Genomic DNA, 15109 nt, shown 5'->3' on the forward strand with positions numbered 1-15109 from the left:
GTGATCGCATACAAACCGACGCAATTTTCCTGGATTTCGCCAAAGCATTTGACCCCGTACCTATTTCTATTCTGCTTTATAAACCTGTCATGTCTTAACTTATCACCAGCCATACTCACTTAGATCAGAAGCTTTCTCTCCGACCAACTTCAGTCATATAACGTTAATTCACAGGAATCTAACATCGCTAACGTTAATGACCTCGCTAGCCTAACTCGCTAATGTAACTGACTAATGACCTGCCTCGCAGTATTTGCTTACATAACCAATTGTTTGCTGATGACTGCGTCTTATACCGTCATGTAAGGTCTCCCACGGATTCCAATCTTCTACAGGAAGACCTAAACGCCATCTCTTCATGGCGCTTGAATTGGAAACTTCGCCTTAACATTACTCATTATCTTTGTTTCTCCCGCGGTAAGCCCGCTAACCAGAAATGTTACTATCTCTCCGGCACTCGTATCGCTCCTACAACTACCTTGGTCTAACTTTAACATGTCAACTGTACCCTATGTCAACTGTATGCTTTATGTCAACTGTACCCTTGGTTTCATCAGGCGCGACCTGAAGCTTTCTCCTCCCTCTGTCCATCTCCAAGCCTACATTACCATAGTCCGCTCTAAACTATAGAGTATGCATCTTCAATGTCAGTCATATCTCCGCGACCTCATAGAAACTATTCAAAGCGGTGCAACTCGCTTTATTCTCTCAACCTACTCTTATCATTCGAGCGTCTCTGCTCTAAAGGCTCGCTTCATGTAGCAAATTCTTCCGCTTGTGCCTCTTCCATAAGTTCATTTACACGTCCGCCCTTTGAAACACTTACGAGTACATCCCGCCTGCACCACATGTCTCACTACGTCTTGACCATCTCATGAAACCCAGGCGAAAATTTTTTGAACTGGTACCAGTTGAACTGTGTTATCGAACAGGGACCAGTTCAACCGGTCGCAGATCAACTGGTACCAGTTGGGACAACTGGTCCCTGTTCGATAACACAGTTCACCCAGTCCCAGTTGCAACTGGTCGCAGTTGAGACTGGGACCGGTTAGAAACCAGTTGGGCCAACTGGTACCAGTTGATCGAACTGGTCCCTGTTCGATAACACAGCTCACCCAGTCCCAGTTGAACTGGTCCAGTTGCAACTGGGACTGGGCGAACTGTGTTATCGAACAGGGACCAGTTCGATCAACTGGTACCAGTTGGCCCAACTGGTTTCTAACCTGTCCCAGTCTCGACTGGAACTGGTTGTAAATCTCATTGTTGGACCTGGGACCAGTTGAAGTGGCTTCACTTAGAGCGGCCTGTTCGGACAGAGGTTAGCTTGTATGTAACCGGTGTCCCTTTGCAGGACTGCTGTTCCCAGCAACGGCAGATCCAAAGAACTGCAATGCAAAATTGCGTTTTATTTGTAGTCAAACATTACACATGTTCTAATATACATGTAGCGTAACTATAACATAATTAAATTATAGCAGTTGATGAACTACAGAGTTACATGGAATAGATAATACTTCATGGTTGATTGGTCCCTTGCTTGACTGCCTTGTGGACATCTTGAATCATTCAACAAAGTATTTGAGATGTTCTTAATATAGCGCACGATGGATCGATATTTTCCTTTGAGCCCCAGCAGCTTAAGGTTTCTGGAAAGTTGTAAAGGCACAAGTGAATATGCATTCAATTGCAACATGTAATTGTAGTGTGTGCCTGGACAGTCACTCAATTTGAGCAGTCGTGGCCACGGAAAGTACGCGAATCTCTCAACGTTTCTGTTGTGCAATAATTGGACCTTTCAACTAAGAGATTGGCCGGCTTTGGGGGGACAATAAGTACAGGTCCCGACAAAAGTTTACGGAACACGCGAGCGGTGTATTTTCTCCTCGGTACGACATCCTAGCGGCAATCCGGCTCACTTCGCGGGCACATACAACAGTAATCATACCGAAACTACCGCTGTGTGTCACTAAGAGCGCTGTCGTCCACCCCTCTGAGGCAGTGAACTGGCCTGATTTTGCCGGCTTCCGCTTGCCGCTAGGGTGTCGTACCGAGGAAAAAATACACCGCTCGCGTGTTCCGTAAACTTTTGTCGGGACCTGTACTACTCTGGCGCGCTAGGCTAGTTCGACAACATCCGTGGTGTGAAGGGTCTAAAACACGAGAATGAACGAAAAAAAGCAAAAACAGTTTGAAACATGAAAAAAAGTTGCTGGTAACGTTAACATGAACCGGATGTTACTCGTAAAACGGCATGCACTTGCAGATGCCACGAATGTGACGTGGAACAGAGAGAAGAGGTTCTAGTAGAAGAAATATTTCTAAATGGTGCACAAGGGAAAAGCACTTAAGCACAGTACTCACGATAAAGCGGTCTCCACAGTTGTAGTCAAGCTGTAATCCTACAACACCCACCCGCCCGGCCGCTGGCGCTCATTGTACTGTCGCACTGTTGTAACTTGCAGACAACTCCTTTAGATTACAAAATCAACGCCTATGTCACACATCACGCTAAGAACATAACGGGCAAAAATCGCTGCATACGCACGCTGCTAAGCAAGCGACCGTTGCACAGTAAACGCATCATTCATCGCGGGAGCAGGAACGCACAAAATACAAATATAAGAGTTCCAAAATAACTTTCGTTAACAGGAACTTTACCAAACATTGAAATATGATTATTACTACTAATAAAGTCACTTTCTGATCGTTTTATAACTTCGTCTTGCAATCTTCATATTAACCTGTCCTGGCACTGAAACCGAAACTTTCCCCCAAATATGTAAACTGGTCCAGTTCGAACTGGCACCACCTCACTTTCCAGTTGCCACCAGCCCAGCTTGAACTGGTTGCACACAGTGCCCACTTGCCACCAGACCAGCTTGAACTGGTACCAGTTCACTTTCCAGTTACCTCCAACCCAGCTTGAACTGGTACCTGTTCACTTATCCCAGTTGCTACCAGTCCAGCTCGAACTGGTACCACAAAGTGCCCAGTTGCCACCAGCCCAGCTTGAACTGGTACCACAAAGTGCCCAGTTGCCACCAGCCCAGCTTGAACGGGTACCAGTTTACTTTCCAGTTGCCACCAGTTTGGTACCAGTTGGTTCCAGTTGACCACCAGTTGGTGCGAACTGGGAACGAACTGGTACCAGTTGACTTCCCAGCTCTAATTTTTGCCTGGGAAGTCAGCCGTCCCACTACTCATACTTCATATTATCCGGAATCATTCTTCCCACTAAGCGGCAGAGACTGGAATGGCCTTCCCGAAGCCCTCGTTCTCATCTGGGACCCCATCATTTTTCGCGCTAACTATAGTATTCTTTTCTTTTTCACTGAATTATGTAAATTGTACATTGTGTGTTCTACCGCGCGTATACCCTGTTTCTTCCGCTGTCGTTTTTGCTTTTATTTCCTTTTCTTTTGGTTCTTTTTTTTTCTGCCAACTAATGTACCCTCATGTAATACCCGCTTGGGTCTTTGAGGTAATGACACAAATAAATAAATGAACCAACCAACGGCAAAGATCACCATCATCTGTAAATTAAGAGAGTATATATAGAAGTCGACGTAGACTATGTTCTTCATATGTTACGAGCCAGTACAATGATCCCTGCTAGAAATGGTCCCATTGAAGATTTCCCGAAAAACTCATTGAATTCAATAGGACGTCTTTCAGACAAACACCATTAAAAAAAACCCTGAAATTCCAATTCCCAATAGATGATTTGGAACAAATATTATATTGGACACAACTGGTGTTTTAATTGGTCTCAATGAAAATTCTCTGTAGAAATCAATGGGGCCCAATTCGAGACACATTGAATAGCACCCATGCAAACTCATTCGAGGTCAGTCTTGCGTCCCATTGAGCCAATGTGCTGCACTAAGGAATTTCCCACTGAAGTCAGCCTGATATTCTCCCTGCCAATGCACTTTTTTAATGAGTAGTAACATTCAAAACCGTTGCTCCTAATGAAAGTTACGTTGAAGAATCAAAGAAGTTGTGGCTGCAAAAAGAAATACACTCTGTGTGGTTTCTTCGTGAAAATTTATTGTTCACATAACAATACAGTAGGTGTGAAAATATGACAAATAGCAATACACAAAAACGAAAAGTTATTCCAAATGTCTTGCACATGTGTGAGTATTCATGGAACTGAGAAACCACACGAAACAATAAATAGCAGGAACAAATACTCAATTCATCACTTACGTGTCTTTGAAGGCGTACCGTTCATCACCGACACACACTACCGTAATCCATGGAGGCTCGTTCTCGCAACGTCCAAACAACGAACAGCGCACAACGCCAGGAGGAAAAATTTCTTAAAGCACTGAGTTCTTCGACGACCATGTTCTTCACTGTCTTGTACACCTGCCGCCTCACGATTTACGGTCTAGCCTGACGTTCTTGAGCGAAAATTAACGCATCTCCAACTTAGGCGAGACCGTGTTCCCACGACGTGGTGATAGCCACATCGCGACAAAGACTCCCTTGCCTGCAGCCTCGTACAGGCTCAACCTGCACGAAATACCATTTAAGATACACTTCATATAATATTTCAAATACCGTTTCAAATGACGTCGCTATAATGTCAGAAGGCAACAACGCATATTACATACCTTTTCACACAGCGCGGTTGGTAAGTCACTAAAACACTCCACTTCATCTTGCTATCTTTCCGTCAGCGCTCATAATGCCTGCAGGGGTAAAGGCATACAAAGAACAGGAACGCCTTACACGTCAACCACGTACCTTAAAACAGACAAAAATCACAAAGATAAAGGGCGGATTGATGCAGATGCGCGACCGCCATCCTCACACTTGGACGATTCATAAGAGACTGACTATTCCGCTGGCAACTGGCGGACGCTTCCACTTCTGCGCAGTGCAATATTGCATGAATTGCAACACAATAGCTTCAAGCGGGAGGCGCAACAGTAGGTTATACCACGGATCCTGTACCTTTGAGGGAATATTCAAAAACATTTGAAATCACGCGAACTATTTTGGAGCGCGGATGGGGAAACGTGCTACGGCGCCGAAAAGGTAGCATCTCATTCCTTCAGTTGGGAATGATCGTGTCTCATTCGTTCACATTGGGCCAATTCATTCAATTGGCTTCGCATTCCTTGTATTGGTGGAGTATCTCATCAAATCAATTGGAAGTCAGCGTTTCTCATTGATACCCATTAGACCAATTCCTTGAATTGGTTCTTTATTCCCTGTGCGCAGCCTTCGCCACACAACATGGTGGAACACGTTGTCGCGAAGGCCGCTCCCCTGCAAAACTCCCAATTATCTCAATGAGAAATACTCCTGTTATGCACATTGAATGAATTGGTCATCTGATTTCACATTGAATCTCATTGGAACTACGCGAGAATTCATTGAGATCATGCCCTTTATTTCCAGCAGGGATATCAGTCCATCTTCGTGATTCCACCTGCGATAGTAGTGACGTTGCCCACCTGAGCGTGGCAGGCACCACCACGAGTCCCACTTTGTTGAAAATCTGTGGGCTGGGCGTGCGCTCTATTGTAACACTTGGAATCTTTTGTGAGTAATCACAAAACGTGGTGCTTTTGGGATTGTTTGCTCTGACTGACTGGATCTCTGAGAAAGAAGGTGTTAGAGCTTCTTAGCCTGGACTTGGCAAGGAACTGCGCCACGTCTATCCAAAAACGCTCGCGGAACTGTCTCAGAAATGCCTGAACCCGACGTTCTCGGGAAATCGGGAGGCTGAGCGATATCATTTTGAAGAGGCGCGGATCTAGGGGGGATGGCTGGGGCCCTGACCCCCTCAATTCCAGACTTGAACATAGGGTTCAATGGACCAATCCCAGCATGCACTCCAGTTTTTGCTTTCAAGTTTGGATTGAATTAACTGAGACCTCAGCATCCAGCACAAGGAAATCTGGAGTAAAAATTTACGCTTCAGAAGTTCTTCTAAAAAAAGAAAAGAAGGCATATATTATCCACCTGTGAAAGCAAGTGGCACTTGTCCATAGCGGACCCCCCCCCTCTCCGGAAAATCCTAGATCCGCCCCTGATTCTGAATGATGGTTGGATGGCTCCAATCATGATACTCTTTTTCCACGACCTTGCAGAGCTCTGTGCCATTGAAAGCAATCGAAGTAGAAGATAATAAAAAGACTCCAATGAAGTAGTATATGGTCAGCTCAAGAAGCCGGCAACTCACACAGTGACCTGGACGCCATTAATTAGCAATTAGAGCAATTTGGGACGCCCCACAGTAATTAGGATCATTCAGTGAGTCATTACACTAATTGGGGAGTATCTAAGACGTGTCCAGACCACTGTGTAAAGCCTCGTTTACATGAATACGACACAAGCGTATCGAATCGAGTCCAAACCGGCGAGAAGACGATACGACACCGTTTACATGGATGCGCATCGAGCCAAGACCGGAGGTGGCGCCACGCCGTGTCATATCGAAAAGTTAGAGCGCACTTTTGCAACTACTGCCGTTCCCTTCCCACCGAAAGTTAAAACGTCGAAAACGTAGCATCTACGCCCCATTTTCAAGCGTACTTCAGAATCAAATCTGCTCTACGGCTGCAAGCCCTGCTGCTTCTGTCAGTATAGACTAGCCTACATGTCCAAAACAGAACGTGGCTGTGAACTCCCTAATATCATCATTTTGTGATCCTGACTAGGAGTAGCAGACGATGCAACTAGCTCGCAGCCGAACGCCCTTTCCCACAATCCTCTCTTCCTCCCTCGATTCGCATCGTCCGTTTACATGCACAATCTGAATGCACATCCACCGTCTCGAACCACCTCTGTTTAGCGAATTGAATACGATACGCTCTCCTAGCGAATTGACGCGTTTACATGGGTGGATTCGATTCGACAACTGGATACGATACGCTAGTGTCGTATTCATGTAAACGCGGCTTGAATTGCTGACTACTTGAGCTGACAAAAAATAAAAAGATAGGTGGAAAAGAAAAAAATAGGTAGAGATAGAGTGGAGAGAAGGAGTTTAGTTGAAGATCAACGACGCCATCTTGAAGAAAACGGTCCGGAACGACCGCTGACCATCGCTGGGCGACAGAGCACAGTGGCAGGTTGCAATGCATGTTCAGCTGTGACCACATGTTCTGGACATCCTGTGATGTCAGCTGTGACATCATCATGGCATGTCTGGGCAGGTTAGGACAGCTCTGGACATGCAAGGGGAAAAACACTCATAATATGAAGGCTGTGAAAGCAAGAGTAAATATGCTAACCATCAATAGCTAACAACAAAAAGAATCAGACACAGAAGTGAAGCAGCCCACCACAACAGCAGTCACGGGGAGCGCAGAACAATGCGACTGCTCTATCCGACAGGCAGGCAGAGAACTGACTCGTAATGTTTTTTTCTCCTCTATAAAGTCCCGCATCTGCACCCCGTAGCGCTTACTTTCTCAACTAATTTCATGACAAAATTATTAATAATCACGACAGCGCTACTCTCGTTCCCAAGGCAGCTTTTGCGGAAGATAGAAAATGGTGGGGATGCCCTTACAGGTACAACAGCAACAACCACAGCGTCATCACCTACAGAATTCAACGGCTAACACAAGACAAGAACCACAAAAATACTAGTCACACAACGCTAAACATGCGACAACACGAACAAAAGGCCGCTACGGGTCACTGGTAAACAAGTCTAAACATGTGCGTACAGGGATATTCGTTACAGCAAACATGCGAGAAAAGGCTTAACACGAGCACGGTAAAACAACGCGCAAACATCGGCAAATCACCCACCTTTTCCCCCGCGGCGACAGAGCGTCCGATCCCGACGACATCCAGCGATCAAGTGACGCAGAGCGGGGACGACGGAGCGACCGACCACACATCTTCTTCCTACGAAAGCCAGCAACTGACTGACGCAGGTGCCACTCTACGGATGCTACGCATGCGCGCACGCTCGTAGCACCCTCTGCACGCACCTAGACATGACATCATCACTCAAGCATGTTGCTACATGATTCAAGGGTGCGTACGCTCTATACAGGAGACCTATTATTTATTGAATCACCATCCCAGGATTCTTTCATTTTTACAACTATAATGGTTGCATAAAAATAGAAAACCTACTGCAGAAGAGCACCATGCATGAAAACTGATCGTAGGAATTCCAAAGTCTTACTAAATGAGACTCGCAAAAGAACAAAATATCCTAACATGTATCTCCATCAATGGCTAATAAGAGGACTAGGCACTCAACAAATCAACATAGAGTATGGGTAACAAGGAGCGCAGAACGATGCGTCTACTCCATCCGACAACCAGGCACGGAACTGAATCGTAATGCTTTTTTCTCCTCTATAGAGTCACGAATCTGTCCCTCTTGCGGTTACTTTCTGAACTAACTTAATCGCAAAATTATTAAGAATCGTTCTGCCATTATTCCTATTTAAATCAAGGGTGCAGCAGCACTAGCGTCATCGTCAAGACAAGAACGATCAACATGAACCTTTCGTGCCCATGAAAGAAAAAAAAATACAGAGTGTCAACAAAGGAAAGCATGCATGTCAGGACATGTCAGGAGCGCTGTTAAACGATGAAAAATCACACGACTGCCGGGCCACAGAGGAAAGCAAAGACAGAAAAACATGTGAAGAGAGTGAAAAAGACACACATCATCATCAGACGTTCACATACACTGCATTCCTTCATTGTTCATCCCCTCGACACAAAATCCACGAGAATCGTCGCACACCATACAGCAGTGACGTACCATACATCCGTACTCCGGCAGAGGTAAACTGAATCCCACCGAGGCTACGCTTTTCCTATTACATCCGGAACAAAGACCTATTGTTTTGCGTTCGCATACATGTCTGTACCGTCGTTTGGCGATGGTAGGATAATTATTGACCCGAGGAATAATATGGATTTATGTGGTTGTGAAAATAGACTTTGTGTTTGTGAGTGTGAAAATTTGAGTGTGTGCGCGCGCGCTTTTCTGAACCAGGGACCCCACTTGACAGGTAAGTGTTATGTGTTTGCCTTTTCGTGTGACACGAGTGATACATGTATGTACTATTGCGTGAAATAGTGGTTTAAAAAATAAGGGTAGTCGCGTTTGCATTGCTATCTGTAGGATAGGCCGAGCGTTTTTAATGGAATTGCGTTGCGAACCTGGTGAAGTCTTTGTTTTGGGCAGGCTATTTTATGAGTGCCCGACGCCGGTCCTGTTGTGGTGCATTTGATATGCTTTCCTGAAGCAGTGTGCTTTGTTCTTGTAGTGTGGTTCACGCCTTTAGCTCCAATTCTACCAGTAAAAATGAATAGGAGTCTTTGTTTGTTAGTGTGTGTCTGTCACGTTCATAGCCTTGTTGAAGCTTTGTTTTCTTTGCAAAATTCAGACTTTAAGGTATTAAGCTATCCGAGAAGAAGTGACTTTTCCTGCTCGCTTAAGATAAATTATGTGTTTTTTTCTGTGCTTTCTTCATGCAGGGACAATGTAATTGTGTATCTAGCATTATGCAATAATTATCTGATAGCACAAATGAGTGTCTTTGTCACAGTTTATTAGCATGTGCCTCATTATTTTATTTTATTTCTTCCCTCTTATAGCTATGCGAGCAAAAGTGTATGTAAATATTTCACTTGCCTTTTCTTATTTTCTCTACTTTTACGCAGAAGAAAGCCTCCTGGTAAAAGCTGAATAGTGTTCTATCAGTGGAAGTGAGGTTGTTTGTTTGATTTTGTTGGGTGCTCGATATGTTGACGAAGTAAGCAGTGCTTAATCTTGCAGTTATGGGTTTTTGAGCAGAAATGCTGGTATCTGAGTACGGAATAGAAATTCCCATATTTCTCAGCTCCCTAAGAAACTTAGTACGTCGTTTTCCGAGCAAACCGCGTTTAGTTTACGCGAAATAGAAAACTGAACTTGTGCATGCTCTATGATGATCCGCCGCAGGGTTAGGCCTTTTCCCCGATCACCTGTGTTTTCGCATTCGACGTCGCATGTCTAGACTTGTTCAGTAGTGTCTTTGTTGCTGCAGTTTCTACCCTTCGCTAATATCTTGTTGTTGTCGTTTTGTGTTAGCCGATCAGCTTCGTAACGATGTGCAGTAACGCCCAGTAGAAGCGATTTCCCTGTTTGTTTTGTGTAGACGCTTGACCTGCGCTTTCTTTACGCAGGGACAACACAGCTGTGTGTATCGCATTATGCAATAATTTTCTGATAGCAGAAATGAGTGTCTTTTTCTCAGTTGATTAGCGTGCGCTACGGTTTCTTGCTGTTACAGCTATTGGAGCACAAGTGCGTGCAGCATGTGTTTGTGTGTGCTTTTTTCCTGATTTGTGACGTCATCATAGCATGTCTGGACTTGTTTAGCAGCGTTGCAGTTTTACCCGCCACTAGTACCTTGTTGGTGTCACGTTGTGCTAGCCGTTGAGTTTCGTAGCGATAAGCGGTGATTCTCCTATTATTCCTGAGTGGTTCGACTTAAGCCTTTTCCCTGCTCACTTAAGGAAATTTGTGTGCCATTGTCCTGTGCTTTCTTTACGCAAGGGCAATGCGGCTGTGTATGTAGCATTATGCAAGAATTATCTGACAGCAGAAATGGGTGTCTTTTTCTCAGTTTATTAGCGGTTTCTTGCAGTTATAGCTATTGGAGCACAATGCGTGTAATTTTTCCTTTCACTGCTTTTACGCAGAAGAAAGTCGCATGGCAAAGCTGAATTCGTGAGAAGAGGGTTTGTATGTTTTTTGTTTGTTAGATGTAATTAGGAGCACGGTGTGTTGCGGAAGTTAGCAGTTATACGTATTTGTGCGGAAATGCTTGCATCTGAGCGCAGGACAGAAATTCCTAGCACGCCACTCTGAGTGTAAATTAATTATTTTGATTGTGAGACTGCTTCACTGCATGACAAGGCTGAAATGGGAAGAGAGAAAAAATTGGAGCGCTTTTTTGTTGAATTTTAATGTAAGAATGAATATCATTAAGAGTAGGACAAAGGAAATAATCTTGCGGTTCAATAAATAATAGGAGTTTTTGTCTTTGCCGCTGCCTTCTTCAGACAGTATGTAGACGTCACGCAGTGTTTCAGGTGTCTGTAGCAATGCATTTAACGTTACTGGAAAAAAGTGTAGGAATAGAAAAATGGAGAATGGTGTGTATTGTCCTGGAGGGATTTATGATGAGCACTGTTCTTCGAATAAGAGGAATGTGTGTGTGGTTAGAAATAGTTTGATGTTGGTTTTCTGCTTTGTTCAAGTGTTTCTCTGTGCTCTTGTTCCCCTTGTTGTCTGACAAACATGCGATTTTTCCTGACGTGTCCTGACATGCCCAGACCTGTTCAGTCATGCTTTCCTTCTACATGTAGTTCTGTTTTTCTTTTGGAAAAGACACATACTTGTTTTGACGATAGTGCTGCCCTGAATGGCAGTATTTTCTGCAATAGTGTTTCTGCTTCTTATGCAATCGTTATAGAAGAATAAAGGAAATAATCTTGGGATATTGATTCATTAAGTAACAGGTCCGCTGTCTACAGCGTACACGCCCATGAACTGTACAGATGCATTCTTGGGTGATGACGTCATGCTGCGGCTCTGTTTCATGTGGACCTTGTCCAGTTGAGCATTAATGGAAAAAAACAGTGTAGCCCTGAGACAATAGGCTGACGTCACGACCAATGAGCAAGGCCTGTAGAGGGCGCTAGGATTCACTTGTCTCTTGGACATTGGCGGGTGTGGACGCGTTAATTCTGTTCCTAGCAATTGCGTTGGCTGTTAGTGGAAAAGCGTAGCCTCGGTGGGATTCAGTTTACCTCTGACGGGGTACGGATGTATGGTTCGTCACTGGTGTATGGTGCGCGACGATTCTCGTGGATTTTGTGTCGAGGGGATGAACAATGAGTGAATGCTGTGTATGTGAACGTCCGATGATGATGTGTGTCTTTTTCACTCTCTTCACATGTTTTTCTGTTTGCTTTCCTTTGTTGCCCGGCAGTCGTGTGATTTTTCATCATTTAACAGCGCTCCTGACAAGTCCTGACCTGTATGCTTTCGTTTGTTGACACTGTTTTTTTTTCTTTTATGGACACGAAAGGTTCATGTTGATCGTTCTTGTCTTGACGATGACGCTAGTGCTGCTCCACCCTCTATTTAAATAGGAATAATGGCAGAACGATTCTTAATAATTTTGCGATTAAGTTAGTTCAGAAAGTAACCGCAAGAGGGACAGATGCGTGACTTTATAGAAGAGGAAAAAGCATTACGATTCAGTTCCGTGCCTGGCTGTCGGATGGAGTAAACGCATCGTTCTGTGCTCCTTGTTACCCATACTCTGTGTTGATTTGTGAGTGCCTAGTCCTCTTATTAGCCATTGATGGAGATACGTGTTAGGGTATTTTGTTCTTTTGCAAGTCTCATTTAGTAAGACTTTGGAATTCCTACGATCAGTTTTCATGCATGGTGCTCTTCTGCAGTAGGTTTTCTATTTTTATGCAACCATTATAGTTGTAAAAATGAAAGAATCTTGGGATGGTGATTCAATAAATAATAGGTCTCCTGTATAGAGCGTATGCGCCCTTGAATCATGTAGCAACATGCTTGAGTGATGATGTCATGCCATGGCTTCATTGCAGGTGGATCTTGTTCCAAGGAGTTGCGTCGGCTGCTAATGAAGACAAAAACACTGTGGGCTTGGGACAATGGGATGACATCATGACCAATGAGCAAGGCCTGCAGAGGGCGCAGGGGTTCAGTTCTCTCTTAGCCTCTCGCAGGTACGATCGTGTTACTTCTCACTTGTGGTCGCCGCAGGTGGCGCTAGGTGTGTGCAGAGGGCGCTACTAGCGTGCGCGCATGCGTAGCATTCGTAGAGTGGCACCTGCGTCAGTCGGTTGCTGGCTTTCGTAGGAAGAAGATGTGCGGTCGGTCGCTCCGTCGTCCCCGCTCTGCGTCACTTGATCGCTGGCTGCCGTCGGGATCGGACGCTCTGTCGCCGCGGGGGAAAAGGTGGGTGATTTGCCGATGTTTGCGCGTTGTTTTACCGTGCTCGTGTTAAGCCTTTTCTCGCATGTTTGCCGTAACGAATATCCCAGTACGCGCATGTTTAGACTTGTTTACCAGTGACCCATAGAGGCCTTTTGTTCGTGTTAGTAGTAATGAATGACCACGTCTATTCGGAAACTCTACAAGGCTTCTGGACACATTTAATTAGCAATTTGAGCTAATTGTTACCCCCACATTAATCAGCACCCTCCAGGAAGTCATTGCACTAATTGTGGAGCATCTAACTCGTGTCCAGACCACCCTGTGCGTTTCCGGATAGTCGTGGTCATAAAAAAGAAAATATAGATAGAAATAAAGTGGAGAGAAACAATGTATTCGAAAATCAACGATGCCTTTGCGAAGAAACCACTCCGGAAGACCCGAGTGACCAGCGCCCGCCATGTTGGTAGTTGTCGGCGGTGGGTAGTTGCAGAGATCGACGACAGGTGGCCACTTAGTTGCAAGGCATCACACCAGATGGCACCACCATCATAGCTCGATGCGAGAAAGACAGAACAAGATACTAGCGGCAGGTAAAAATGCCAACACTGCTGAACAAGTCTAGGCATGCAAGAGAAAAGGTCTAACCCCTACTGCTAAACAGTACGAAGAAAACAGTACACATCGGGAAAAAGGCTTAGGGGGAGGGATCGCTTAGGCCTAACCACAGCGGCTCAACACTATACACCTAACACAAGGCGGGAACCGCTAAACGTGCGTCAACACAGAGAAAAGGCTTGGTCACTGCTGAACAAGTCTAAACATGCGAGAAATGCTTAACACGAGCACAGTCAAACATCGGCAAATCACTCGTTGGTCACCGCTAAACATAGGGCACGGCAAACATGCGAGAAAAGGAGCGCGGTAAATCACTCACCTTTTCTCCCGCGGCGACTGCTCATCAGCCTGGCAGAAGCTGAGCAGGCGCGGGTATGGCGGAGCAACCGAGCACACGTCTGCTCTCCGCAACAGCCAGCGAGCAACTAAATCAGGCGACGCGCTGCGGCAGCTACGCCTACGCGCGCGCATGCTCCTAGCGCCCTCTGCGCCACCCGCCCGCGGGCTGTTTCGGTTTCCTCTCTCCGCTGTGCGCGCGTGCTCCTAGCGGCTACGGGTGGCTTCTGAGTTTCGGTTTCGCTCTCCTTTCTTTGCGCGCGCGTGTTTATCTGTATAAAGGCAGCGCACACCGCGCTCGCGTCATCATTCTGACCGATACGTGAAAAACGTCATGTGTGGTTTATTCTCCTGCGTTTCTCGTCGTCGCAAGGAAAAAACAAAAAACGGAGGACTTCGCAAATTTATTCGCGCCATCGTGGAGGAAGCCTTTCAAGTCCACCACCTGGAATGGTTGCAAGCGCGTCAAGAAGTGTGTCAGGACAAGATGAAGACGCTCGACCGCATCTTAGCGGCGGACAGACTGACGAAAAAGAAGTCCAACTTTAGCCTGGATAATCTGTATTGGGAACGCAGTTGTGATCTAGAGGACGACGTCGACGTGTAAATAAAAGTGATGCATTTCTCTTCGACTCTCAGTCTCTTCTTTGTCTTCGTGCAACGTGTACGCACGCAACATGTCTTCCCCCGAACCTTTTCGTTTCAGTCATCCTTTTCGCTGTATCTTAAGCAGTCCCTCCATGTGCGGCAAATCTACGTTCGTTGCGAACGTGCTGAGGAACCTGAACGATGTGGTGGACAAGCCTCCGTCACAAATATTCTACGTGCAGAAATATGCTTCGGCGAGCATGCAGGACGAATTTGGGGACTCTAAAATTCACGAAGGAGCTACCGCGAGAGTGGGACACGTCGCGCGCTACGCTGATCGCGGTTCCTTGAAGGAGGTGACCGATCTTTTCATTCGGGGTTCTCACCATGCCAACGCATCGATCTTCTAACTCGTTCAGAACATCTTTTTCGACAGTAGCCATTTTAGAACTATATCCTACAATGCCAGTTACGTCGTTCTGTGGCGCACCGTGCGCAGCGTGCACCAGATGGAACATTTCGGCCAACAGCTATTTGGCAGAAAAAGATTGGAGTATTTTCTGGACGCATATAAACAAGCGATGTCGTCTCCCCACG

The sequence above is a fragment of the Ornithodoros turicata genome, chromosome 6 (assembly GCF_037126465.1).
Source record: "Ornithodoros turicata isolate Travis chromosome 6, ASM3712646v1, whole genome shotgun sequence".
In the NCBI taxonomy this organism is placed as follows: Eukaryota; Metazoa; Arthropoda; class Arachnida; order Ixodida; family Argasidae; genus Ornithodoros; species Ornithodoros turicata.